Source organism: Marmota flaviventris, chromosome 13 (assembly GCF_047511675.1).
Source record: "Marmota flaviventris isolate mMarFla1 chromosome 13, mMarFla1.hap1, whole genome shotgun sequence".
NCBI classification, from domain to species: domain Eukaryota; kingdom Metazoa; phylum Chordata; class Mammalia; order Rodentia; family Sciuridae; genus Marmota; species Marmota flaviventris.
The window spans coordinates 37805230-37830115 of NC_092510.1; positions in this window are offsets into that span (position 1 = coordinate 37805230).

Below are 24886 nucleotides of genomic sequence, written 5' to 3' on the forward strand. Positions count from 1 at the left end.
CTGACAACCCCTTACTAGGGACACAGTCTGGCAAGCAAAGAAAGACCCTCCATCCTTTAGTGTTTTTGTGCATTTCACAAAATGCAGAGCTCTGCGGGTTTGTCACCATGGTTTAGCATGCTACAAAGGTGGTAGTTCATCAAATGTACCCATGTTATGAATCAGGGATAAACCAGGGAGAGTGTGCTCTTGGAGGTATGAACCAGAGGCTTGCCTTCAACTGCAACATTAAGAATGTGAGGCTGGATCAGCAGCCTGGGGAATTAGCCCTTCCATCTGTCTAGACGGTGTATGAAGAGCAATGCTTTGCAACTCCTAACAACTGCCAGTCATCAAGGAGGAAAAGGCTCAGGGAAAAAAAAAAAAAAAACTTTTAGAATCAGAGAGTGTCATGTCCTGGGAGGATGGGAGTGGGGGTGGGGGGGAGTCATTGCAGGCTTGAAAGAGATCCTGGCATTGGTGAAGGTCAACTTCTCATGAGGGAGACTAAGAAATCCATTTGTGTTTAGTTGCCAGAGGTGCTCAGGGACAGAAGCCAGGGGCAGCTTCACTCATTGCTGGGTTCCACATGTCTACAACAGTGACCCTAACAGGTTAACGCAGAAGGAGATGGAGAGTTTCAGAGGGTGGACGTAGATCCCCATGGGGTTCTAAATCAAGAGAAAGCTGTGTCCACTTCTAGAAATCGGCCATGTGTGGGCATAGGGAGGAACTGTAAAGAATGCTCTTGCCAAATTTATATTTGCATGATTCCCAAGACAGAGATCTATTTAGGAGAACAAAGAGCTGGACACTGAGCACTGTACTTGTTGGAGGAAATGAATGGATTGGAGAGCAGGGTCATTCATGATCCCCATAGCATTTTGTCTCCTGGCTAGAATTCCACACACTTGTGTATGTCCTAACCACTAGATGGCAGGGACCTGGGGAGAGGTTTGTCAGCCCTGCTAGGACTGTCACTGGACTATGAGGAGTGGTCACAAGTAGCCACATGTTTGGAGTCCTTCCACAAGACAGTGTCACAAAAGGGTCTTTCTCCCCTACTTTATAGAAATCCTGCAGTTTGGGCACCTCAGGGATTTTTAGAGGTACAAGTCTTCATAAGAAGACTTTTAAGGTTCTAGAGTTATTCTGAGAGGCAATAAAGTGAGTTACACCCAGAAGAGGTGGCCCCAGTCCCCGTGGTGGGGACACAGTGGGATCAATAGATGGGGCAGTTCCCACATAACAGCCTGGGCAGAGAAATCACAAAGCCATAGGGCAAATGATGTATTCATTTGTGAACATATGGGAACTACCCCTGGGACCTGAGAGATGCCTGGGGTAGAGCTGAGGACTCTGAACAGGGCTAGGATCCAATATCTGCATGCCGTGACAAGAACCAGAAAAAAATGAGTGACAATATAGTCTTCCTTTTGAGAAAACATGTTTTCTCTGAGAGTTGGGACAATAGGTAAAAACTAAAATTATATCCATATCAACTATGGTTTTCAGTATCATCAAACTGCATCAATTTTTTAGCCTAAAGCCTAGAATCTAAAAATGTACAAACTGCTTAAATAAAAATGCAGCAGGCCTTTCCCCTTAGGCTCAGGTCTGAATGGGCTATTCAGTCCCTGAACATGCCAAGTTACTCTTACCTAGGAATGTTCTCCTTCAAAACTTTGCAAAGGTGCTTCCTTCCTGTTATTCAGCCCTCAACTTAAATGCTTCTTTTGCTGACTAGGCAGTTTTGGTGGTTTTTTTTTTTTTTTTTTTTTCTCCCATCACTTCACCAGCAACCACCCTCTCGCTTAGGCAATTGCATGTTCTTAATGACACTTATCATTAGTTCTAATTATGTTAGATTCTTTTTAGTTGCTTGTCTGTGGCCTTAATACAACCAGCAACAAAAGAGCACCAAAGAAACCAGGGCATTTTGCTGTCATATCCTCAGCTATATTCCCTAGCATATTGCTGTCTGATACATGGGGCGTGCACTTAAGAAATGGTGAATTGATTAATTCAAACATTCATTGTCAATTTCTTTGCAATTGGAAGAATTACTCACCATAGGTCAACATCAAAAAAAAAAAAAAAAAAAAAGTCTCTGTACCATTTTTCCTATTCATTTTCCAGGTAAACAAGAGCCCAGAGAACTCGCACCTCAAAGTTAGTAACCTTGATTTGTTTACATGGGTTGACAGGTCATTTTCAAATTCGTATCTCTAGCACCTTTGTACGCTAACACCTTTCCCATATCAATACTTTAACATACATTTTGCTGGGGTATCAGATGTCTTGACAGTTCTGAATTGGCCTTTTCTAACCCAGTACTGTTAAAACAGCACATCACTAATGAGAATTTGTGACCTATCAGCAATACAGATGATCAGTTTTCACTGCATTAGCAACCCTAAAAATCATCTGCATACCGTATGGAAACTCTGATCCTCAAAATTGTGCCTGCTTAAGGAATGTGTGTAACAGGACACTGTTTCAGACAGGGTTCAGGTCCCTCTGGTGTATCTCAGTGACTTCGCATACCCACTGGGATTGGGGCTAATGTTTTCCAAATCCTTTTAGGTGGCTAGTTGACACCAAATGTGCTTCTAAGACGCACTGCTGAATCATCCTCATTGGAAAGTTTTAAGAATAGAACAGGTACTGCCTGTGCCAGATGAGGTGTCACTGCCCTTAAAAGCTAGGATGTAAACCAACTTGCCTCTTGAGATTTCTCTAGGTAGGTGATTTCGCTTTTTGGATTGTAATTAGTCCTCCAAAACTGTCAAGTTCTGCTCTTAGCAAACAAAATTATCTTGAAGGAAAAGAAAAACTATATTGATCAATATTAAAAGTTTCTATTATTTTTTCCATCAGAATACAGCACAGTAACTTTAATATCAAAGGGACATTTAAGACCACAAAAGGTCAGTGACTTTGGAGGTATTTACTGATCTGTTTGGCACTTTTAGAATTTTTGCTGGTTTTCTCTTTTTATGTAAATCCTCTCTTGGTAACCAGCATGGGGTATTTCTGAAGTTCACTTACTGCCATTTTGCTGTATTGTCCAACAGATTGTTTCTAGTACCTTCTGATGTGTGGCAGCTGTGTTTTAACAATTCCAAGTGTACCATATGAAAGTAATCAAAGACATTAACACACTAGTGTCTGCAGCTCTGGAGGTATTTCCTGCATGTGGTACTGCTAGACCATGCAAAGTTATATGTAAATTACTTTTTTTTTTTTTTTCGGATTGGGGATTTGGGTTTGGTTTGGTTTGGTTTCAGCATGCTGAAGAGTTCTCTACATATATGTGAGCTCATCATGTTTGTGCTCAGAGATCCATGTTTGTATGGACATAGCTGTCTACAAAGGGCAACACACTAAAATCTGCATCTAAGTGCCATTTTTACAGAGCATAGAATATATCACACATTAATCTGTGCAAAGTGATTTCTCAGATCCCAAAGGAGGAAACAGTTAAAGTTTAGTGTTTTTTTCTGATATAGTGTACCCTGGGTAGAGTAGCAATGGCTAACTACATAACATCCTAATGTAAGCAGTTATTGGGAAATGTTTCGCATACAGTATTTTATTATAGTGAGATTGCACTGTACTTAAAGTAAATATCCCTGGATCCCCTCCAAAGCTGAAAGAATGTAGTTGGGTTCCAGAATCTGCTCATTCAGCATTTGTGTCTTATAATAAATTAGGGTTTTGAAAAGAGGGTTGCTTTGTTTATCACAAAAGGTGGGAGAGGTAAAGAGTAACCTGAAGAAAATAGACTATCAAAGTACTTTGATAGTTTGCCGAAAAGCAATGTGTTGTGCAATCTTGAAAGAAGGTATATTATATGCACATTTTACTACCTCAATGATTGCAAAATCACATAAATCATATGGGCAAGGTATCCCAGGATGCAGCTTAAAGTCAAGATTCCCAATATTACAGATGCTGTCATAAATCGTATATTAAGATTTAAGTTTAGTTTATATATTCAACTTTAGCACACTTTTGCAATGTTTATAAAAAATGTAAATTCTTTAATTGTTTTACTATGTATTCTAGAATTTCAGTGGACATAAGTGGTGGAAGTTTAGGTATAGGTAAAGATACAGATTTAGAGAAAAACTGCTAATATTCCATTTTAGTGTGCCAGCTTCTCTTTCCTTGCTAGTTGAGGTTTTTTCTTCAAAATATGCTTTAAATAAGGGGTTCTGGGTCCCCGTGGTAAGAAGCTAAGAGCCCACATTTATTTGACATTCCATTTCTCCCCAGTGACCACTACTGACAGAGACTCAGCATGTCTGGCCCGTGTAGAACTTTCACTCTTAATTAAAATAGTGACACCAAAAGCTTTTAATGACTCCCCAGATGCTATTAAAAGGTACAGGGTAAATGTTAGAGCTGGGGCCCATCTTTGGGGAATAACTCTGAAATTTGGAAGCAACATTTTCTGAGCTGCTTCATCCATTGCCTTCCCTCAGCCTCCCCCGAGACCTCCCTAGGCACTGGGCCACATCCAACCTTAACTCCTTGCTGAAGGACTTTCTTTGAAACATCAAACATGAGAAAAGTAGATTTTTTTTCCAATCTGAAAAAAAAAAATGCTTTAACTTTTAACTCTGCATCCCAAATATTTGTTTTTTTTTTCCTGGATCCACTGATCTTTTTTTTTTTTTTTTTTGGCTCAAATATATGTAGGAAAAATCATCAAAGATATTGTCTCTTCCAAATCACCCCCAAAATGCACACATTTTCAATCTTTGATGGATTCTGGATTTATGTAGAACTTATTTCCTGCAAATGGCAATACTGAAGATTGCTTTTTAATCTAGACTGTATCCATGTTCTTATAATTATGCTGAGTGTGCTCTAATAGAGAGATAGATGGATAGATAGACAAACAGATGTTACTTTGAAATGAAAGAGTTAAGGATTAGGATATTATGGAATCCTTGTGGTCTACCTCTCTTATTTCTGAGTCTTAACTTTGTCTGTTTTTCTCAAGCAAAGAAAATTAGAAACAGTTCCTGAAAAGTTGCCATTTGGATCAGTTACTTTAATTTACTTCACAAATTCTTTTGGGGATACTTAGAATATGCAAGGTACTGTTCCATGAACATGGAGGGATCTGCAAAAGGAAGAAATGAAGTGTCTTTTCCTGTAGGAGCTGGCTACCCAGCGGGAGGGCTGAGCAGGCAAAGGGAGAAATTCCAGCTGCTAGGTAAGCTGTGCAAAGGCCCTGAGGTGGGAAATTGTACACATGATTGGAAATCAAGAAGTTGATTGATTTAGCTGAAGATTAAGCTGCATGGAGAAATAATAGAAAGAGAGAAAAGGGCTAGAAATAAAAGTGAGGCTGAAAAGTAAGACTTGATCTAAGCCAGGGGACCCTGAATGGCAGCCTAAGGTTTGGGCATCTCTTCCTAAGGAGCAGAAAGTCTACAAGCACACAGCACAATCCAACATTACTCTTTACTTTTGAGGTGATCTTCCATTTAAAAGCTCAGGAATTATTTAGAAGACATTTAAGAGCATTGCCAACTGCATCCCAATTTTGTGAGAGTCTTATCACAATCTTAGAGTAGGAAAGGTTCACCTCTGGTGGGTCTTCTCCTCCCCTTGATCCTCCTCCTCCTGCTGTGTCAGTCTTACCAGGGAGAGGGAAACTAGCTCTCCACTCTCAACTCACCATTAATTACATGACTAACACTTTCATAAAGGTTAAGTGAAGGGTATTATGTTAAATTGATGTTAGAATAAATGAACAGCTCCCTTTGGGTGTGGTTCATGAAGGACAGGCTTTCATTTCCTTGACCTTTCCTCCCTGTCCAATGCAAACTATACCTAATTATTTATCCATAAGATTTCTGGGGACCAATTTTTTTTATTGCCATAGTTGAAGTAAAATTTTTAATAGCCCAGGAAGAGGAAAACTTTGAATTTATATTGAGATGTAAATGACCAGTTATGTAAATACTATATCAGTCAGGTTCCCAGCAGGAAATAGCTGGCCTTCTCAAATTAGGATCCATCCAGAAGAATTTAATAAAGAGACTATTTACAGAGTTGTAGGGAAGCCACAGGGTTAATGCAGCATCCTGGGCTAATAAACACACAGAGTTACCAGTCTGAGGACCAAGACAGTAGAGATGGAAGCAGTTACTGGAACCCAAAATGTGAGTCACGCAGAGAGAATTGCCCTGAGAAGAGCTGGGCCCTGTGCACACCACTGACCCAAGGTGACCCTGCAGGGACACAACCAGGGGAGCACATACCCTGATCTCAACTTTAACCTTCCCTCAGTTTCTCTCCAGGGCTCCCCACAGGCAAAACTCAACCAGAGACGGAGGGCAAAGGAACCTGTGTTAGTTAGCCGTGAACAAAATACCTGACAAGAACAACGTAGAGAAGTTGAGTTTGGCTCAGCTCATGGCTCAGAGGTTTGGTCCAGGTGGGCAACTCCATTGCTGTGGCCTGAGGTGAGGCAGAACATCATGGCAGAAGGGCTTATGGGGGAGGACTACTCCATTCACGACAGCCAAGGAAGCAGAGAGAGAGAAGAAAGAGGGCAGCCAAGGAAACAGAGGAAAGAACGGCAGAGAAATCCCTTCCAGGGCATGCAACCAGAGACCCACCTCCTCCAGCCACACCCCACCTGCCTACAGTTACTATCCAGTTAGTCCATTCAAACCAGAAGGGATGGTTTATGTTTTAGCTCTCATACGCTCATATTTCACCTGTGACCATGTACACAGGAGCTTTGGGGGGATATCTCATATCCAAACCCCAACAAAGCCCGTTTATGGAATCCCTGTAAGTTGTCTCCCTTCCCTAGGCAGAGCCAAGCAGAAACGAGTGCAGAATAGATCTGGATAGGAAAAAGACAGATTCAGAACCAAGAAGGAAGGAGAAAGAAAGTAAAAGCGCCAAGCTTGGGGTGGGAGTAGGAGATGCCGAAGGAAGGAAGACTAAAGCTAACCATTATACTTGTGTTCCAAAGAATTAACCTTGTTCTTGGAGACTCACACAGACACTTGCTTGCACGTACACATAGAGCTTCCAAAACTAAGCAACATAATGGTGGACCACTGTTCTCCCTCTGAAGTTGAAGGAGGACGTTCTCAGGCACCCCTTATTGCACAAGATGGCCAACCTCTTTTTTTGTGAAAAAAAAAAAAAACTGGCTTACTGAAATTCAGACCTTAATGACATCTTAAAACATGGGGAGATGCCTAGTCTTGATATATTAGCCCATGGGAGTATACTTGAAGAACGGCAGGTGGAGCAAAGCATTTCTTCCTTCTCCCCATCATATTGCCTTCAGGCCATGCAAAGTCGGTCTCAGATGGAAATCCATGGACTTCTGGAGTCTCTCCAACACCCTTCTTCTATTTTTCACTCCTTTACCCTTCCCCCAACCAAGACCTCACATCTCTAGGTCAAAGCTTTGGAAACCTTCTCTTATGGTTTGGAGATAAGGTGGCCCCTGAAAAGCTTATGTTTGGCAATACAGGAATGTTCACAGGTGAAATGATTAGATGATGAGAGCTGTAACCTCAGCAGGGGATTAATCCATTTGACTGATTCATTATTTGAATGGACTACCTGGTGGTCACTGTAGGCAAGTAGAGGATGTCTAGAGAAAGTAGGTCACTGGACCCATGGCCTTGGCCTGTATCTATCCTCCCCCTACCCCCCACCCCGATTTCTGGCTGCCATGAGCTCAGCTGCTTTCCCTGCCATGCCATCCACCATGATGTTCTGCCTCATCTTAGGACCAGAGCAATGAAATTGGCCATGGACTGAACCTTTGAAACTGTAAGCCTGAAATAAACTCTTCATCCTCTAAATTGTTCACGTCAGGTATTTTGGTCCGGATGAGAATCCAACTAACACACCTTCATTCATGGCTCTATCTTGAGAAGGTGTTTCAAATTTTCCCTTATGTTCAATTTTTGTTTTCCCCATGAGTAAGATAGGATTCTTATGCCTGAAGCAACTGCATGAGGAAACTTCCTCTAACTAACAATAAACATAACTTTGAAATATTATTATGCTGAAAAACAAAAACTTTCTTCCTGTCTACATCTCACCCCTCATGCGTACTGCAACCTACACCCCTTCCCTGTGAAAGGAGTAGAGGAGGTAAAAGAGCATGAAATCTTGTTTAGCCACACTGACCCTAGGGAGATCTGTTTTTTGGTCGTGATTGGACAGTGAATTCCTCAATTGGTCATACTGGTTTCATAAAGTGTGTTCATTCTTCTTATCTATAACTAAATTATTTTTAATTACTAGATTTTATTTGGTTATCTTTAGATGAATACATTTATGCCAAAATATTGTAGCTTGAAACAATGTCTTAACTTTCATGGTTTTATGGGTTGTCTGGATGCTGTAATTTCTCAGTCATCAGAGGCTCCATTGGACTGATCATCTAAGATGGCGCTCTCAAGCCACTGGACTTGGATGCTGGCTGTTGGCTAGGTGGTAATCTAAGACAGAGGAGGACTAGATCCACAGCGTGTAACCTCTCTCTGCAGCTTTTATTTCCTGCAGCATGGCAGGGAGGTTCTGAGAGGGAATGTTTCAGGGTAAGCCTCCCAAGGGACCCAGGTAGAAGCTGCCAACTTATTACTTAGTCTCAGAAGGTCCAGATGGCACCTGCACCCCATACCTATCTCTAACATCAGCCAGATTCACGGAAAAAGGAGACAGACTCTCCCAACCACTTGATGCAAGGAGCAGCATGTACCTACAGAGAAGGAAGGAACTGAGGATGTGGAAACCAACCAAATTTCCCGCTCTTCTTTTGTCTTTTCCTTATGACATCATAAGCATTGACTTGTGCTAACATTTTTCAATAGTCTACAGTGCAAAGATCACCAAATTCAGAGTGAGAAATTCAGGCTGAGAGTCTCTACCAGGGGCAAAGCCAAGTCAAGGCAGCAGCTAGGCTCTGAGGTGCCCACATATCTGTGCCTGGTTACTCCCATGCCTTCCCATCCTTCTCCAGACGAGTACACCATTAAGAAGAACTAATCTACAGGTATTTCATCTTTATTTTGGCATCTCCCAGCTCTTGCAAGATTAGTGGAGGCAAATTTACCGCCCAAATTCAGGAGTGAACAAAATAGGCCACCAATGTAGGACCAACCTGCCAATTGTAGGAAGAGCCAAAGAGTCATGGGCAAAAGTGGCCCCTTCTGAAACACATGAGCTGGCAAGTTTACTTGTAGGTCTCTCCTCTTTCAAATGAAGGCTAATTCTCCTCTCCAAAGGACATCATATGAAGCATATATACAATTTTATTTATCCTGACTCTGTCACTTATTGTCTCTGCTATCTTGGGCTAGCAGATATTTTAAATGTTCTTTCAAATGTTCTCATCTGTAAAATGAAGAGAATGGGTATTTCAAAGTGCTAAGGGATCAAGAAAAGCAAGATGTGGGGAAATGTTGTAAACAGTAAAGCCCTATGCACAAGTAAAGTATTTTCAAGAGAGTTTTGAAATCCAGGGTTGGCAAATTTAACTTTTGTAAAGGATCAGATCATAAATATTTTCATCTTGGTGAGCCATATGGTCTCTGTCAAAACTACTCAATCGCACAACTGTAGGGAAATCAAAGGAGTCACAGGCACAATGGTGTCGAAAGGGTGGATTTGGACATTTGCTAATCCTCTGGTAAAGTCATGATTTCATTGGGGAAAAGAATTGTAAAAAAATTTAAAATAAGTAAATTCTTTTTCTCTTTTTTGTTTTTGTTTTTCTTTTCTTTATTCCTTTTTAAAATTTATTTATTTTTTTTTCCTGTGGTGCTGGGGATTCAAACCAGGGCCTTGTGCATGCTAGGCAAGTGTGAAGCCGTTGAGCTACACACCCCCAGCCCACAAGTAAACCCTGAACAATAATTTTTATTTTTACTTTGCTGTGGTTCAGACACCAGACAGGGTGAATGGCAGAGGCAAAGCAGTAGGAACATGCTGATTGATGCCAACAGGTGATACCAGACTGCTCCAAAGAAGAGAATATTGTTGAGAAAAGATGTCCTGCATCGTGCCTGGGAGCAGACAGCAAGAATGTGTTGCCTTGGCCTCAGAAGATACGTTGTAGTTGAGAGAGAAGCACTAATATTTATCCATTTAGTCCATTTCAGTTCCGTTTGGGAATTAAAAGACAAAGAGAGGCTCCACGCTTCTCGGAGTGCCCAGCCTGTGAACTGCCCGATCCTCCTCAGCGTGGCTAATTAACTCATGAAATGCGTACAGTGAGTTTTAGGGTTTCTTGGATTTTTGTTTTTTGTTTGGTTTGGTTTTGCTTTTTAGGGGTTTTTGGTATGTTTTCTCTAGTGAAGAGACTAGGGCCTCATCCCTCACTTGGACCAGACTCTTAAGTTTCATGCCAGGATCTTAGAGACAGAGGCAAAGAAAACCCAAGACTTAAGCCCTAACAACACCTAGAAACTGCAGGGAGGCCCCTGGGCTGTCACAAATGGAAATGGGATGTAGAAGCACTTAGCCAGATGTCCAGAGGGCAGAGGCCCTGGCTGGAGCTTCTAGCAGAAACACTGAACTTATCATGATAAATAATGCTGATTGTAGCAGTCTTACAAAGCCCACCAAATACTTTCTCTCAAAATGTTAACTAAAGTTTTTAAAAGGTCACTATTCTCTTGAATATGAAGTTTGTTTTTTCTTTTTTTAAAAAAGGTAAGAAATGTACATCACTGGCAATTTTACATGGTTTTCATGAAGATTTATCCAAATTTTACCTTTCTAGGATGAAACTGTTTTCTTAAGTGATCAGTTCTTTTTTGAACGGGTTTCTCATACAGCATGTTTTCTGCAATCACATTTCCAAAAACCTTATTGCCACCTTTGGCTAAAAACAAAAATTAGAAATCAGCAGATGGGTACTTGAAGAAACAATGTTCACAATACCAAAGTCTTCCAGATAACCTTTCCCGAAATACTGACCTGTAAGTGCGCATGTTCGCTTCCCTGAGACTGACCAGTGCAAAGAGCCAGGGTTGGCTGAGTGCATACACTCAGCATCTATATTTGAATTTTGGCCATGGGTTGGAGTTAGCCACTGCTAAAGATGGCTGAAGAAAACAATTCAGGATGCTTTTATTTTATATGAAAGGCACTATGATATGCATAAGCAACTTCTTCACTAGGAAATGGGTGATTTGGATTGGAACTTGAATTCAGCCACTTTTTCCTTCTGCACCCAGGGTTCTAACTAGATTCTAAAAGACTCCATTTCATCATCTGCACCATGATAATAATGTCTGTCCTTATGTCACCAGGTTGCTGTGAGAAGTGAGTGAGAAAAGGTAGGCAGAAAAAGTTTTGCAAGTTGACAGAGAAACAGAAGAGCTTTTAAAGCAGCATTTGAGTTGATGTTATAACTAATTGTGAGGTATTTTCCTGTTTCACTTAATAGGATCTAAGCATGAATTGCTAAGTATGTGTACGTTATCAGCATGTCAATAGTATATGGGAAGCACATTATATTTTGTGTCAAGTTTTTTCCCAGCATTACTCTGCAAACTGATAATGAACCGAATGAAAGCAAATAGCAACTTGTACACTGTGTGACACGCTTGGTCACCTCCCCCAGACTGCCTGTCCTTCTCCCCCCTCCTATTAACAATGCTCACTTTTTATTCATATATCCATACACATATCTATTTCTCTACACCCCATTTAAATGATGAATATTAGTTCTTCATAGCCAATCGGACTGACTCCATCCGGTTCTTTCAGTGACTGGTGAAGAGATGCATGTGTAATAAAATTAGAACTATTAACGTCATGTGGTAATGTACACTTACTAAGCATTTAATATATATGTCAGGCAGGTTTCCAATGCTTCTATGTATTATTGCTAATTCTGACAACAACTCTCCAAGGCAGATTCTATGACTAAGTTATAGCTGAGGAAATTGAGAACTAAGAGATGAAAATAGTTGCAGAGACAGGGTCTCACTATTTTCCAGCCTGGCCTTGAACTTCCCTGCCTCAACCTCCAGAATAGCAGGAAACTAAGTGGAGTCAGAATACAAACCCAGGAAGTAGAGCTTCATGCTCATCACCAGAACTCAACACTGAGGGGAAATATCCTGCAGGCTTCTGGGGAAAATCTTTTCACTGACAAAGGGGGAAAAAAGGAGTCATATGTATATGGCCTGAGTCATATAGGATATTCATTTTGCTGGACATCTGAGGATTGTGTGTGATAACTGCAATAATGTCAGGCATATTGTGACATGAGGGACACCAAGCTCATTCGCTGAGGATAGCTGAGTGAAAAGATGGAAGATCCTGGGTCTTCGATATTGTATAAAAGCACTGATTTTTACAAATTTTGCCTACCTCAGCACTTCTCAGATGAGCCAATATATTGTAGATGAGATAATATATTTTCATCTTTGTTTAAACAGTTTTTGATTGGAGGCTTCTATTACTTGCAGCTAAACACATCCCAGATGAGCAAACACAGACATATTTTTAGGAATGGTATGTTCAACAAGTAATTGATTTCCCTCTGAAGTACACTTTACTATCACTAAAAATATGTCAGGAATGCCATAAAAAGGATGGAGGGGGAGTAGGAAAGGCAAAATGATCCAAGGTATCTTTTAATTCTAGGTTGCTAACTTCCGTGAAATTGTGTTTGTTTCCTGTCAAGTAGGATCATTAAGATAAGAAGCATTAAAATACAATTTAACAACCTTCTGGAGGAAAATGTAAATATGTAGAATATGAAGGAAGAATAATTTGCAGAATTTTAGACATATCCTATGGCCCAGTCAAGGAACTAAGGCTAAGAATAACTTGAGACTTCAAGAAAGGCCAACTTAATTTAGGGGCTTGCTTTCAAACAAAATTCCTAGCCTCTCTATCAACCACCTATCTATTTCTGTTTGTTTTTTTTAAACCTCCAGCTTGTAGAAGAAACTAAAAATGCCTGCTTCCTGATTGCTTTCAAAATCATTGTTCCTGGACTTCTGTTCCTCAACCCTAGTGGGACTCCTCAAGCAGAAGCCTTAAGACTTCTTACATTGCAAAGCTCCAGATTTTTATCAGTCTTTGACTTATTCACTCTTCATAGCATTTGGCCTCGGCCTCCACTCCTTGTCCTATTTTCTATTCTCCATCTCCTCTCTCCATCCCCCTCATTGATTAACCTCACCACCCCTGACTTATGCACATCAGTTTTATTTTGCCAGCCCAGAGCCCTTTCCTCATCTCCAGACTCCCGTTTCTAACTCTCTTCCAGCCAGTTTCTGTATATTCCATAGTTGACCAATGTCCCAATCTGAATTTGGTATTTTTGCCCTAAAAATCTACTTCCCCTGTTGTTCCTTTCTCGGTTTCCCACACAGGAAGAATGATGCTCATGCCACCTCTGCATCTGCTACAGCTCCTGTCAATTCAGCCTGAAAGCCTGTCCTACATTTGTCCCCACTCCATTTCCACTGCCCAACTCCAGATCTTCATTCTCATCTAGGTTCCAAAAGGTTCACCCTCAGATTCCTTGCTGACTACCCACATAAGTCTGACACTGCTTTTGCACATTCACTTGGATGGATCCCCATTGGTTTGGGTAGTTATTGCCTTCAGAATGATACCAATGTTCCTTATGGTGTTCCTCACAGTATGTTTGGTCTGGTCCCATCCTACTGCCACCTCCATCTCCCGCCATTCCCTCCAAGCACCCTGTGGCTCACCTGCAAGAAACTGCTTGCTTTCTCCTCTCTCTGTTGTGCATCCATGGTGTTTCTTACAGTGAATTGTCCCATCTGTCATTCCTTGACCTGGAAACCTCTTCACGCCTCAAGGCACAGCTTAGGCTGTACCATCTCTTCCCCTGAACTTCCCCACCACCATGCAGACTTTCAGCTCCCTGTCTGTCCTTTCAGCATGTCTCCATCAACGCAGACATGGGAAACGCAGAAGCTGCAGGGGTAATGCAGTGCATCCCAGCCACAGCTCTGCAGGTATGCCCAAGTCCCAAGGGCTTCTCCGCAGCCGAGCTGATGTATCCCTGTGGGACCATAGAGAGCTGGTATTGAATCTCCTCCACACTGGCTTCTGGGTGGAGGCAGGTGTGGAAAAACTAGCCCTGTCTGACTTGGTAAGGACAGAAGTCAATGGAGCAAATATTTAAAGATTTTTAAAAGAAAAAGTTCTGACTTAGTAATTTTATACCTAAACACTAATTTTAAAAATGGGTAAGAACCTTAGAAATATAAAAACTAAAATTAAAATGTTATTTATTTGTTAGTCCTAAAAAATAAAGAGAGGAGCAAAACCAGAAAAGCACAAGATTTCTGAAGAACTAAAGGTAATCCAGAATTATCATTTGATATCATAATTAAACACAAAAATCAATTTTCAGGGGCTGGGTCTCTGACTCAGCAGTAGTGCACTTGCCTGGCATGTGTGAGGTACTGGGTTCAATTCTCAGCACTGCATATAAATAAATAAAATAAAGTTCTATCAACAACTAAAAATATATTTTTAAAAAATCAATTTTCATAGAAAAGATATATGAAACAATGATTTAATAACCACAGACATAAAACCACAGAAGACAAAATAAAAGTCAAAGATATTCATTTTTAATCTTGTGATTAAACATTTTTTAAAGTTTGTGCCAATTGAGTATGATGAGAACATTAAATGAGGTACAAATGAGATGATTTCTGTTATCTTGGGATGATTTGATTATTTGTGTGAAAAAAAGAATTCATCGAATGAATCTAATGAGGTTTAATAAACTTATTATAAGTGAAATGAATGTGTATTTTAAGTATGTAAACTTCAGGAGTTTCTCCTATGTATTAGCAATAACAATACTTAAGTTTTAAAATTGATTAGAAAATATAAAGGGGAAATAAACTGCAATACTTTGGGGTATAAAATAAGTAAAAGATAATTTCTAACAAAAGGATAGTTTACCCCAAAGCAAAGCTAATGCTAAGCATACAAAAGTAGGAGTCACTGAAAAATCATTAGTGAAAACACACACACACACATATATATACACACACATACACACACAGGCACATGTGTAATAGCAGGGATGGGAGAAAAACCACTCAAAAAGAATTTTTTTTTCCAGAAAACTGTAAACTTTTACTGAGAAGCATAATGATTCTGATAAATGGAAAGACAAAATAACAGGAAGACTTTACATTAGAGAAATCTCAATGCTTCTTCAAACAATCCCTAAACATAATGAAATCTAATTAGGTTCATCATAACATATCTTTTCCCTTAAAACTTATTGTTCCCAGTGGCATGGGAGGCTGAGGCAGGAGGATTGCAAGCTCAAAGCAAGCTTCACCAACTTAGCAAGACCTTGTCTCTAAATTAAATTTTAAAATAATGGTGGGGGCTGGCTCAGTGGTTGAACACGCCGGGGTTCCATTCTCAATATGAAAATAAAATAAAATAAAAACTTATTGTTGATCTAAGATTCCATCAAATCAAAACAAAACCAAAAAATGCAAAGAATCACAAAAAAAATGTGAGATATCAGAGTAATAAGAGGACCTTTGCAATAAGATATTAAAATGTGCTACAAATCTGTAGCAATCTGAATAATGTGACACTGACACCACCTCCTAAGCTTGAATTATTTCCTTCTCTTCTTCACCTTCTGTAATTCTTATCTGCTCACAATCTTCCTTTTTTTGTGACACTTTCTGAGACCACCCACTCTGGGAGTCACATCCATAATACATTGGCTCTTCTTTTGAGCTGTTAACTCCATGCCTTTGGTCATATAAGAGAATGGTTACATGACTCTCCTTCCACAGAGTTTAAGTTTCCATGATTAAATATGTCTATTTCTATGAGGCTGTGTTTAATTAATCAGTGACAGAAGGCCATAGGAGATTTAATAACATAAGGATGTCCAAGTATCAAAGTTAGATCCAAGACCAGCAGCCGCCACCCCTGAGAGCTTAGAAATTCAGAATCGATAGTGATTTACTATATCCCAAATATATCAAATCAGAAGATATAGTGAATCAGAAGCTGCATTTCAACATGATCCTCACATGATTTGTATGCACATTAAATTCTGAGAAGCACTGCCCTACAGACTTTCATAAAATGGAAATATTTCATAACTCACCTGAAGCAATCAGACATAGTTGGATATCTTCCTGTGAGACAAACAAATAGAATTATTCAAATGTTATGTTTCCTTGATAGAAATTTAGTGACACCAGAAAGGGCACTGGAATGTACACACCAGAAATGTGTGCTCATGAAGCCAGATTTAAAGTTAGGTAGTCAGTGTAGCTAGGTAAATCGGGTCTAATATGGAGTGAAATCTAAAATGGAGGCCGTGGAGGCCGAGCGGAGAATGACTCAGGGAAAACACAGGACAACTCATGGAATGTTAATGAAGTCCCAAAAAGGCCCTAGGCCAAAGTCCACCTCAAAGAAATGTTAATGAACAGCCCCCAGCAAAAAGGTGCTGACTCAGAAGTCCTTCCTGACCAGATTACTTCTTTGGTCCACATGTGTCCCACCCCTTGGTCCTTCCCACCTACATTCCATCACTGAAAGAACTATAAAAAGGGGAGACAACATCCCTTCCACGGAGGATTCCACCTCTTGGGTCCCCTTCTTCCTCCGGGAGAAGTCTTTTCTGCTGTCCTTTAATAAACCTCTAATTTCTACTCTGACCTTGCCTCGGCGTGCTTCTTTGGTGTTATTCTTCAACATTGGAGAAGCAAGAACTCGTCACCGGTCAACAGCGGTAACACTCAGGCACTAGGAGGAGGGGAATGGGAGAGGCACGGGCACCCAGACTGCCGTCCATAACTTGGAATTGCTTGACAGTCTGGTTTACTTCTCCTGTAAAGAGAAGAAACTGCTAATTTCTCTTCCCAATTCCGATCCCTACTAAGATATCATTCTTTGTCATCACCTGCCTAACTTATGTTTTAACCTGAGCTACTCTAATCTCTCCTCCAATTTCTTGTCTTTTGGGTAAACCTAGTTCTTCTCATGACATCCTCATTCCTGTCAATCCAAGCCTGGCTCCCAGATCACCTGGCCCAGAGTGAGCTGCCTGGGCCACTTGCTGTCTCTCCAGGGAATATGGAAGTAGGTTGAAGTAGGTGTTAAACAATTAAACCTTCAACAAGTTAGTCTAAGCAAAAAATTTGGTCAGCCTTTATTATTTCAGGTCCTTCCACCAATTCCCAAGCAATTGCCACATCTTTTGAGAATAGTACTTCTTTCCCTGGGTGTTTCCTAAAATCTCTTTTCATTTTGTCACCCACACCACCAAAACCACCTCTTGCCTGAACTACCATAGTAAAATCTGAGATACTCTCCCTGTCTCCTTTAGCTGCTTCTCTAATTCATTACTAAGTAATCTGTTATACTCCACTGTTACCCAAAGTATTCATCTGGACCCTTTACTCTGCTATTCAGCTCTCAGGGTCCAAACCCCAAGCTTCTTATGGAAAGTGTTTCATGACTTCCCAAAAGGAATCTTTGTTTTTGGCCAGGATGATCTACTCATGATTATTTACCATGCATCCCCTACCAGAATCTATTTCTCCGAAGTAAAATGCCCTGTTCTACCCACCACATTCTCAAGACTTGGAGCCTCCCACTTTTCCCATGAAATGTGGTACTGGACCATCGTAACTAACATGATGCACCCTAGATCATTCCCTGGGATATCTAGGGTTATTCCCTTGGAACTCTCATGGCAGGAGTTACCTATGATACACAATTTTTAAATTCCTTTAAACATAACGTTATTCAACATATCTGTTGCACATACAGGCAAATGAAGTGGTCAAGTCAGACAAACCTAGAATTAAAGTCTTTCTCTACCACAGAGTAGTGATATGATGTTGGGCAATGTACCTCCCCTTTCTGAATCTCAGCTTCTTTATCTATACAAACGAATTGTGTTAGTTAACATTTTTGTCACTGTGACCAAAATACCTGACAAAGACAACACAGAGGAGAAAAAGAGTATCTGAGTTCATGGTTTCAGAGGTTTAGTCCATTATAGGTCGACTCCATTGCTCTGGGCCCAAGTGAGGGAGAACATCATGGTGCAAGGGCGTGGTGGAGGACTCCTGCTCCATTCGTGGCCATCAGGAAGCAGAGAGTGAGAAAAGAAAAGTGGAAGGAACCTCAGGAAAGATGAACACTTCCCTGGGCTCTCCCCCAGTGACCTACCTCCTCCAGCCACACCCCACCTGCCTACAGTTACCACCCAGTCACAAACTAGGATGAACTGATGAGTTCACACCTCTCAATATCATCCTTTCATCTCCAAACATTCCTGCATTAACACAGAAACTTTGAGGGACACCTCATATCCAAACCATAACAAGTATCTACCTTGCGGGGTTGATATAATTAAATCACATACTTTAAAAAGTTTCACAGCAGCTGAACATGATGGTGCACACCGGTAATGCCAGCGGCTCAGGAGACTGAGGCAGGAAGATTGCTAATTCAAAGTCAACCTCAACAACTAAGCAAAACCTTGTCTCTAAATAAAATATAAAACAATTGGGGATGTGGCTGAGGAGTTAAGCACCCCTGGTTTCTTTCCAGCAGGGCTCTGAGAATGCTCAGTAATATAGACATCTTTTTCCCAGAGCCCCTTGTTATGGTTGCAGCCAGTTTCATATTTCAATAGATCAAAATATCCATTTATTCATTGGTGAATGGATGAATGTTAATATTGGATAGCAATATAGTGTTTTCACTAAAGAATTTTAAAGGAGAATTTTCTGTTCCTTTTAGAACAGAGAGATGACACTCTTCCCTTAAAAAAAAAAAAAAAAGTGTTGAAGGGCTGAGGATATAACTCAGTTGGTAGAGTGCTTGCCTTGCATGCACAAAGTCCTGGGTTCAATCCCTATCACTACAAAAAAAAATGTTAATTAATTAATTTAAAAAATTTTTAAAAGAGTATTGAGGGGAGTACAAAAAAGAGAAAGTGCTAGCTAAGTTACTGTATCTTTAATAATGTGTCTCGTGAGGGAGTGCAGTTTTAACATTAAAACTGTACAGAGAAGTGGAATATATTCTAAAAAACCTCACTGTGTAACCTTGGACAAGGTGGCTTAGCCTCTCTGAATCTGTCTCCCCATTAACAATGAAATAAGACCAGATGATCTGTGTTGCAGCCTGGAATGCTACAGGGATGTAGTTACTTTGTAGCAGAATTCCAAGAATACATCTCATTGTCTTTCACCTATATAGTAGCCCTAAGAAATATCCTTCCTCTAAGTAACAAATAAGTACCAGACTCATTTCAGATTATAAAAGACTAATCCTACCAATTGTAAGATATCAGGTTGTAATTCAGTTATGACTAAACCCCCCAAAAATCATATTAAATCTGAAAAATGTATAACATCCTACAGTATAATAGTAAATGATAACGATGCATAGTTTACTTTTAAAAAAAAGTCAAATTATCATATACAGGGAGAACAATTTACTCAAAATTAACTATTAGCTTGCTGGGCAAAATGAAGATAGCCCATAAGTTTCCTAATTACTATTTCTCAATTTTACTCAACACTACACAAGCCCTTTGAGGCATTAAATTAGAATTATTTTTTAGCATGGCTACTGTCAAGTATGGCAAAGTTCAAATAGGACACTACCACTTTTTAGTCAGTAATACAAAATTGTTTGCTATTGGATCTCATGCATGCCCTGACTTGACAGGTGATGTGGTGTTTAAAACACACACACACACACACATAGCAAATCAACAGCCATGCTCAGGATGTCACAAGATGCAAAAGCATGTCGACACTTGTCTTTTGCCATAGATTGTTGGTGTACGTGTATGTGTGTGTGTGTGACTAAATTGATGTTTTTTCCTATCGTCCTTATTTCAGTGTTCTCTTTAGAAACCTGTAAAAGGCCAGCTTGAGGTCATTCTGTGGCTGTGATTGTGTCTACCATTCAAAGTGCCATGGAGTGGGAACTGCAGAGCAGCTCTGGTCACAACCTGAATCCCCAGGCTTCAGTAAGAAACTTGCCAAACAATAGCACAAGAGTCTGCAGCCCTAAGATTAGTAGCAGTGAATTCAGGAACTGAACATCATTTCTCCCAAACCCTGGTCACTGTCTTCAGCAGAGGTTGGAGCCTCCCTTCCCATGTTTCCTGTATTTCTGCAGAAGAGTAGTTCAGGTATAGCTTCCCACAAGAAACTCTGCTCATGTGGCTCTGCCTGGGCTGGTCCTGCCCTACCTCAAACCCTCTGGTGGCCCCTTTACTGTTGCATAAGACTGCAGTCTCCTTGTAACACTGGAACAAAGAGGAATATCTATGCCAATAGGCCACAGATCCACCTAAGGTGCCCCTGTAAGAGGCCAGTCCCTGGGATTAATATCCACCCAAATCAAGGCTCTCTAAGAGCTACTTAAACCTGATGATGCAGGGTCCCAGGATTCAATGACTCAGAAGTAGGTAAGCCCCTGGTGGTAAGAGCAACCCTCAGAATTGCATGTTGGTTGGTGTTCCTGGAGAACAAGTCAGGACATCAGCTCTGTTTGCAGTGGCAGCAAAGGCCCAAGTTGTCCTCAGAAGCATCTCGCAGCTTCTTAGAGAAGGGTGAACTTTCCCTTCATATATATCCGGTTCCATCTAAAACCAATCCTAGAGCCACCCAAATGGCTGCTGCAACAAAGCAGTTAGGGGCACCCTTCTCCTATATCTGCCTGCACAAAGGCTTTGGACATTGGGAAGGTTTCCATTTAAGTTCTTTCTGGAATCAATGGGCCACACCACATAAACCCCTCAGGCAGGGTGGAAAGGCTTTGATTTGTTCTTATTCATTTAACTTGTACATTGCTCCCAGCAGTTTTGAGTGAAACCAGAGAGTCTTACTCAAGTGCAGGATCAAACAAAGTGATCTGACTTTGGACCACAAGCCTTCGGCCTTAGTGGTAGAAACTATCTGGTTCTAGACAGAATAAGCACCCTCACGAGACCCTTGCCTATTAGGATGTGCAGCTATCTTAGAATCAAGCAGAATAATTTTTGAACAGGTGGAATACCTCATCTCTCTGTAGAGATTCCTGGATCAGAATACAGAAAGGGAGGGGCTGTCCTCATCTGATTTCCCTCTGCAGTTGAGGATCAGATCATCTATTTGCCTGGGGGAAACAATGACTTGGCAAACTTCTCTCTTCTCTCCCACCATGTGCTGGGCACTGGGGCAAGTAATGAAATAGGAGTGGGGCTGACTTGAGCTCCGCCACAGATGTTGGCCTACCGCAGGTCTGCCCTCTCTCTCTCCCTCGCCACCCCTTCCTTCTGCCAAAGTTAGCATGTGGGATCAGTAGTGCACAAGGCTGTGCGTGACCCTTCCTTGGGCTGGACACTGTCATCTGGCCAGATAAACTAACAGGCTAGCAAATCCAGCTGGGACTAGTTGTACTTTGCCCACGTCTGTTACAGCATATGGTGCCTTTGCTTGAAGTGACTGACAGCACTCTTTCACTTTGCAGTGTGTTTGTCTGATGCCCCCACCCAAATACCAAACATACTGTCACGCATTGGTGAGTGGTCTCGGCTTGGTTACAATTCATAGACTTCATAAGGAGGATTACTTTAAAATTGGATTTGAACTCCACCAGTCCCAGGATGGCAGAGCTGGCTGGAAACATTTGGAGACATACCCCTTAATTGGCCCCATAATTTTATAGAAGAAGAAATTGAAGCAGAAAGATTAAGTGACTCCCCCCATGGACTCACACAGCCAGTTAGTATGTGGACTAGGGCTAGAACCCTTGACCCTGATTTCCAGCCCACTGCTTTTCCAGCTCAGGCTGTCTCCACATGTTCGGTGTCATTTCATCTTCAAAATTTGCCCCCTTGGAACCTTTCCTGGAATTGGACTTCTGAGCCTAAAGTGGCTTAATGCACACTTTTGGGAAGGGAGACCACGAGGTCTCTAAGTGGTTTTGATCAAGTTTGCCAATATTTACACCCTAGGATAATCTGCATAAACTTCATAAATAATGTAAATTCCTACAAAGTGAGTTAACTGTGAGCTACATGGTCTTTTGAAAAATCCATGTTATGCAATCACCCTGGCTAAGTTAACAATGCAATAGAGTACCGAAGGTAACCACTGATTGCAGTCACTGCTATTGACCATTTTAAGTGTGACTATTTTTAAAATACTGTATGCCTCATTAAGCTGTGCTCTGAAAATGAGAAATTTGCTTTAACTGCATTGTTTTGAATTGCTGAGAGAAGAATCTATCAACCACAAGGTGCCCTGCTGCTGAACTCAGCCAAAAAGCTGTTAATAACTCCAGCAGATGTTTCAGCTTTTTAGGCCAATAGACTCCCTCCCTCCTGCCCTCCCCTTTCCAGAATCTGATGCCAATATGACTGAACTCCAGTTTTTGTGGTTGCCGCCACCAGGGCCGCCACTGCTGGGGCCAGTGGTACTAGTGCTGCTGAGAAATGATTCTTTAAACAACCACCAGCAACAGAACCTCTGGCCTTTAAGGTCAGAACATTATTGCTTTTACTGTCAGAAGTTTAAATCTTCACGGGGGAAACGAAGGCAAGGGCTTAGAATCAGTATTCTCGTTTTGTTGTCTGCCTCTGTTGCTTGTCGTTTGGTTTGGCTTTTAGTGATTTCTCCCAATGCTGAAAGTCCGTTTCTCAGACTCATCAGAGTGCTGTGCTTGCTGAGGTCAGGGGTCATTAAGACACTAGGGCCCCTACGGGTCCAGGAGAAAGGTTGTTGGGTTAGCAGCTTTACCAAGGGGGGGGGGGGGGGGGGGCTCTGCATGGTGCAGTTTTGTGTGGTTGTTTTGCCTGATACCATGTGGCTCAGAATGCCCTGACCTTAGCAGTTCTGCAATATTAGATGTGTGTTTTATAAATATAGCTATATCCCTGTGAGATAGGTAGAGTAGGAGGGCATACAGGTCCACTGCAGTCCCATATTGGGATTTTTCCACATCTTTGGACAGGATTAACCTGACATCTTCACCTGAAATTAAATCAGTGTTCTGAGGCTTTTCAAATGAGGAGAAATTAAAGAAAAGCTGAGGAGAGAAGGGAGTGGAAAGATCCTGCCCTTTTCTCCCCAGCCCTACTCATTTATTTCAGAGAGAGCGTTTTTTAAGGTACCCCAGTGACAGCAGGGTGACCAAGAAAACACAGGTGCACCACATTTATGGAATACTGCCTTGGCTAGGAATGCATCTGAACTGCTCATCTAGACATATCATCATGCAGAGAACTGCCATTTCAAAGGAGAAACAAATTGAGAAGCAGAATTAAGTTCATAAATATTTTGTTTCCTTATTTTAATGCAACACAAAGCCAGACTATCCAAGACTCTGTGTGCCTCTATTGTCAACTTAATTTGCCAACCACAGAAATTCAAGCCCCAAACCTCCACTCTATTGCCATAGTGGCTGTAAAAAGTGAGTGTCTTCTCTCCAGAACACTGCCACCATGCCGTCTGCATACTCTCAGCACTATGTACTTCTAATTCTCAGATGAAGCTCAGGAATGGGATGCAAGCCCACCGATCTTTTTTTTTTTTAACTGGGTAGAATAATAGATACCATTGTGACTTGGTTCACATTCTCCTCAGCACATGGGCAGAACACTCATTAATGCTAATGGAATTTGCACTATATATTAAAGGAAAAATATAGTTGCCCATGCCTATGTATTCTTTATTTTCTTATTAGACCAAGAGCAATACTATACACTAGGGAGTTCAATGGCATCAATATCTCTTAATTCTGAAACATGAGAAACTCAGATTAAAAATTATGCCATAGATTCTGAAATATAGTGTTCCCACTAGCCAGTGAGATGGGCATTTCTGCTTAGATTACTGTGATTCCAAGAAGTGACTATCAGATGAGGACTCTTTAGTAAAATAAGCCTCAATGTTGTAACAATAAAATAGACTTAGAAAAACAACAAAAACTCCCTACTGAATCAGTAGAGAATATATTCTCATTATTAAAAAATTCCATATTAAATCACCCATATGCATCTCCAGAGGAGTGAGTACATGAGATAAAGAAAGGAGGACTGAAAATAATCATGGGTAAGTTGAGATTCCAGACCTGCCAGCAGTGAATATTGAAACTAGACATTAATAAACTATGTGGAGATGGCTGAAGCCCATGTAAATCCAGGCCATATCCTTCATTAGGTCTTGAACTTTACCTGGAATCTTATTCTGCAAGTGATGATTTCCAAGCTATTTTGTTCTTGATTATTTCCAGTCCAAGTAAAATGGACAATAAAGAAAAGATGCTTCCATACTATTTCCATGATGGATGTTCACAACCAAAATAACTTCACCATCTGATGTATTTCACAGTTTTAAGTTAAAACAGACATACTATAATATGCTTGTACATCTGGCTCAGGTGCTTCATTTGCCATATGTTTGTGAAATAATCCAAGGAGATGTTACAATTGTATATTCCCCTTGGGACCTGAATAAAACGTGCCTACAAAGAGTTACCTAATTATTCATTCCTGCCAACAACATCCTCACCTAATAATAAGGTGGTGCTTAAAATGAGACAATAGTGCTTTCAGTCTTGAGAGATGTCAGTGCCACTTATTATTTCAAAAACAGAAAGTCTTTTGCATTTTTAAAATGAGAAAAAGATCCTTGGCCTTTAAAGCAAATAAAATCTCTGCAGGTGGTATATTTGGTATACTTATGGGGGCAAATTCTGCAGTGCCCATCAAGGCTTAATGCTTCCTGAAACTTATTGGATGATAGCCCATAGAGCCACAATGGAAATTAGTGACCAAAAAGCCAATTGTCTGTAAGAAATGGCTGCTCTGGTGATGCTACAT